The sequence below is a fragment of the Sapajus apella genome, unplaced genomic scaffold (assembly GCF_009761245.1).
Source record: "Sapajus apella isolate SASKATOON/1434 unplaced genomic scaffold, GSC_monkey_1.0 scaffold138, whole genome shotgun sequence".
Lineage (NCBI taxonomy): Eukaryota > Metazoa > Chordata > Mammalia > Primates > Cebidae > Sapajus > Sapajus apella.
The window spans coordinates 2,880,897-2,886,722 of NW_022437078.1; positions in this window are offsets into that span (position 1 = coordinate 2,880,897).

Genomic DNA, 5,826 nt, shown 5'->3' on the forward strand with positions numbered 1-5,826 from the left:
TTGAGCTGCAGTTCCTTCTCCTCTGTAAAATGAAGGTGTCAGATAAATGATCTCGGCTAGCCCTAATATCTGATGATTTTACATCATGCTCCATGAACTACATACCATCAGAGTAACCAGTGTTGAATCATGAACAAGACTAGTCTATTCATTCATTGCCCAAGTACTGGAAGAACCCATACTGAGCGCTGGTCATTCTTCTATGTGTTTCGGGATTATAACAAACAAGGTAGGCGTGGCCTCTACCATCATGTCATTTACAATCTAATGGAAAGATGCAATGCAAAAATACACCACCCATCAATCAAGATGACTTCTGGACAATGAAAAGTACATATAAATAATTAAACCCCTCCCTGAGGAGATGACATCCAAGATTTGATGAGGAGAAGTCAGGTACACAGAGATTTAGGAGAAGAGTGTTCAAGCAGAGAGAACAGAAAGTTTTTAGAAAAATGTAACAGGTAATTAGTTTCATTACTTAGAAAGACTGAACATTCAAATGCTTTGCTCATCTTCATTTTCTTTTGTGAATTAGACATGTGAGATGCAGCTATTGCCTTTCACCTGCTGGGAGAGTGTGAATATTAATCTGTTCTCCAGGAAAGGAGAACAACTTTTTAAGTACTAAACACAGCTTCTGTAATTGATCATCAAGAACTATAATAAAAGAACAAAAAGACACAGAGAATGTTGTTGAGGCCAACAAGAAGGGAAAGAAAGAGGTCCTTTGAGGTTTACAAGAAGAAGGAAGACAGAAGTCACTAGGAGCAGACATTTCACACCACATCAAGGTAGAGGCCAAAACTTCAGAAGCGAAGATTCAGTAAACACCATGGATTGCCAAGGGTGGCTGGACCCTGGGACCAGAATTTCCCACATCAGGAGAAAGTCCTGCACTTCAACGTCCAGTCAACGTGATATAATGAGCTTACATCTCAAGGCCTACTCTCTGCTTTAACCACAAATCAAAATTAAATATAAAATGAGGAAAAATATACAAAGAGATAAAATGGTCTCTAAAACAAGATAAACACAGTGAAAAGCAAACACTGATGAAAATGCCAAGTACATCAGGTTTGTCAAAGATCAGATGGTTGGAAATGTACGGCATTACTTCTGAGGCTTCTGTTCTGTTCCATTGGTCTATATCTCTGTTTTGGTACCATTACCATGCTTTTTTGATTACTGTAGCCTTGTAATATAGTTTGAAATCAGGTAGTGTGATGCCTCTAGCTTGGGATTTTTTGTTTGTTTGTTTGTTTTGTTTAGGAGAGTCTTGGCTATGTGGGCTCTCTTTTGGTTCCATATGAAGTTTAAGGTGTTTTTTTTCCAATTCTGTGAAGAAAGTCATTGGTAGCTTGATGGGGATAGCACTGAATCTATAAATTACATTGGGCAGTACAGCCATTTTCACAATATCGATTCTTCCTAACCATGAGCATGGAATATTTTTCTATCTGTTTGTGTCCTCTCTTATTTCCTTCAGCACAGGGTTGTAGTTCTCCTTGAAGAGGTCCTTCACATCCCTTGTTAGTTGTATTCCTAGGTATTTTATTCTCTTTGTAGCAATTGGGAATGGGAGTTCACTCATGGTTAGGCTCTCTGTTTGTCTGTTATTGGTATATAGGAATGCTTGTGATGTTTGCACATTGATTTGGTATCCTGAGACTTTGCTGAAGTTGCTTATCAGCTTAAGAAGATTTTGGGCTGAGACAATGGGGTCTTCTAAATATACAATCATGTCATCTGCAAATAGAGACAATTTAACTTCCTTTTTTCCTAAGTGAATACCCTTTGTTTCATTTTCTTGCCTGATTGCCCTGGCCAAAACTTCCAATTCAACTTCCTATGTTGAATAGGAGTGGTGAGAGAGGGCATCATTGTCTTGTGCCAGTTTTCGAAGGGAATGCTTCCAGTTTTTGCCCACTCAGTATGATATTGGCTGTAGGTTTGTCATAAATAGCTTTTATTATTTTGAAAAACAAGCAACGGGGAAAGAATTCCCTATTTAATAAATACTGTTGGGATAACTGGCTAGCCGTACGCAGAAAGTTGAAACTAGATCCCTTCTTTACACCTTATCCAAAAATTAACTCCAGGTGGATTAAAGATTTAAACATAAGACCTAACATCATAAAAATCCTAGAAAAAAACCTAGGCAAAACCATTCAGGACATAGGCATAGGTAATAACTTCATGACTGAAACACCAAAAGCAATGGCAACAAAAGCCAAAATAAATAAATGGAATCTAATTAAACTTAAGAGCTTACACACAGCAAAAGAAACTATAATTAGAGTGAACTGGCAACCAACAGAATGGGAAAAGATTTTTGCAATCTATTCATCTAACAAAGGGCTAATAACTAGAATCTACAAAGAACTTAAACAAATTTACAAGAAAAAAAAATAAATCCATCAAAAAGTGGGTGAAGGATGTGAACAAACACTTTTCACCAAAAGAAGACATTTATATAGTCAACAAACATGAAAAAAAAGCTCATCATCACTGGTAATTAGAGAAATGCAAATCAAAACCACATGGAGATACCATCTCACACCAGTTAGAATGGGGATCATTTCAAAATCAGGAGACAACAGATGCTGGAGAGGATGTGGAGAAATAAGAACATGTTTACACTGTGGGTGGGAGTGTAAATTAGTTCAGCCATTGTGTAAGACAGTGTGCCAATTCCTCAAGGATCTAGAAATAGAAATACCTTTTGATCCAGCAATCTCATTACTGGGTATATACCCAAAGGATTATAAAACATTCAATTATAAAGATACATGCACATGTATGTTCACTGTGGTACTGTTTACAATAGCAAAGACTTGAAACCAACCCAAATGCCAATCAATGATAGAATGGATAAAGAAAATGTGGCACATATACACCATGGAATACTATGCAGCCATAAAAAAGGATGGGTTCATGTCCTTTTCAGTGACATGGATGAATCTGGAAACCATCATTCTCAGCAAACTGACACAAGAACAAAAAACCACACACCGCATGTTCTCACTCATAAGTGAGTGCTGAACAATGAGAACACATGGACACAGTGAGGCGAACATCACACATCAGGGCCTGTCAAGTGATTGGGGGGCTAGGAGAGGGATAGCAGGGGGTGGGTGGATTGGGGAGGGATAATATTAGGAGAATTACCTAATGTAGATGACGGAGAGGCAGGTATGGATGCCACAAACCACCATGGCATGTACATACCTATGTAACAAACCTACGCAATCTGCACATGTACCCCAGAACTTAAAGTATAATAAAAAATAAATTAAAATTAATTAATTTAAAAATAGGAAAAAAAAAAAAAGAAAGAAAAGAAAATGCCAAGTACGTAAGGCTAAGGCTGCAGAGTTGCTGGTCTGCTGGCGCCCAGGACTAGGAGCAGGCAGAGGTTGCCTGAGGGTAATATGCTCACCACTTACCACTGAGGACAGGACTGAGAAATGGGGCAGAGAGCACCTGAGCCCTACTTCTTACTGCTTCACCTACACAACAGGTAAAGCAAAGCTCCCCGCCTACAGCAGAGATTAGACACAGCCTCATTATCCACTCCTGAAAGGATACAGAATCTCCTCCACATTGCTCAGGGGATAGAGCCTTAGCAAATAATATAAAACCTGGCTCTGGACAAAGGACTGTTGGGGATCTGAGAAAAAGGGAGATTAAAAAAATCACTTGAGGCCGGGCGCGGTGGCTCAAGCCTGTAATCCCAGCACTTTGGGAGGCCGAGGCGGGTGGATCACGAGGTCAAGAGTTCGAGACCACCCTGGTCAACATGGTGAAACCCCGTCTCTACTAAAAATACAAAACATTAGCTGGGCATGGTGGTGCGTGCCTGTAATCCCAGCTACTCAGGAGGCTGAGGCAGGAGAATTGCTTGAACCCAGGAGGCGGAGGTTGCGGTGAGCCGAGATGGCGCCATTGCACTCCAGCCTGGGTAACATGAGTGAAACTCCGTCTAAAAAAAAAAAAAAAAAATCACTTGAGTCAGAAAAAAATCATCAAAACAAAAATCTCAAACAGGAAAAATATCTAAGACATATACAGGAAACTAACACTAAGATAAGCAAGTGGTACGTCAGCAATGACCCATTCAATTCATATGAATTAATGTTATAGAAGAGTCTGAAAAGAACTTTAAAATCCTCAAAGGAAAAATGAAAGATAAACATGCCTAAAAATGAAAAACAATTATGAAAGAAGATAAATTCCTCCCTTCTCTCACACATATATAGGATAGATGAGTAAATAGTATCAGGTAAAACTTTGGTAAATAAAAAATACAATTTCTGAAATTAACAGTTAACAGAATAAACTCTGAAATAAAATGTACACAGTCAAAATGAAAATCATTAAAACAGAAAATAGTATTAAAGAATTCAGCTAAAATACAACATGAAAAAGGGGAATAACAATGTTTAAAGCATTAAGAAGAAGATTAGATTCAGAGGTACTGCTATACATCTAATTGGAGTTTCAGAAAAACAGAAGAAGAAATGTTAAAGAAGCAATATTTTAAAAGACATACACTAAGGATTTTTTAAAATAAAGAATATACAAGAAGTCTCAGTGTAAACATACACTGAGCAAAATAAAAATTAATTTATAATCCCAGCACTTTGGGAGGCCAAGACAGGTGGATCATGAGAATGAGACCATCTGGCCATGGTGAAACCCCGTCTCTGCTAAAAGACAAAAAATTAGCTGGGCATGGTGGTGCATGCCTGTAGTGCCCGCTACTCAGCAGGCTGAGGCAGGACAATCACTTGAATCCGGGAGACGGAGGTTGCCGTGAGCCGAGATAGCGCCACTGAACTCCAACCTGGCAAAAGAGCAAGGCTCCATCTCAAAAAATAATCATAATAACAATTTATATATAGATATATTAAACTAAAACTGCAGAGATCATGAATAAAGAAAATCAAAAATCTTAAAAGCTCCCTGAGGAAGGAAAAAAGATTATAACCAAGAAGGCATAATAACAATGACAAACACAATCAGCTTCTATCAGTTAAAGTGGCAGTGGAACACCATTATCAATATAAAATTATTTGCACATTTAAACTATCATTAGAAAGAGAGGAGAAAATTAACACAAATGTTTATAGACAAAATGACTGAGAGAATAGGAAACTCTCTAGAAGACCTCTCTAAAAAATCCCTGAAAATTATGAATTCACAGAAGAAGAAAATTTATCCTAGGAGGAGGAAAGAATTATTAAGAAAGTATGAAAAAAGTAACAAATAATATATGAGTCTTTTTAAAGCAGTAAGAGTACAGATTAATACCCACATATATTAGTAATTATTTTAAATATAAATTACTCCAATTAAAAATTGCTGGTTTAATTAAATACATATTTACATACATATACAGTGTACATATATACACATACATGTGTATATATATGCGTATATATACACATCTACAAACACTGCTTACAAGATAGAGATCTTAAATATAAGGATAAGAAAGGTTAAAATTAAAAGATGGAGAAAGGTATTGCATGCACAAATTTTGCAAAAGAAAGATAGTATTAATCTTCCAGTATCAGACAAAGCAGACGTTAAGACAGGTACAATTCAACATCAAAAGGGTTATTTTAAAATAATACATGAGTCAATGCAAGCAAAATATAGCAGTTCAAAAATTTAATGACTTACATTCAATATATAAAAAGCAAAACTTAATTGCCACAACTCAAAAAAAAAAAAAAAGAAAGAAAAAACATAACAGAGGAGGTGTAAAAACATCTGCTTCAGAAACTGAGTTAACTAGTCTATTTTTAAAAATCAGTA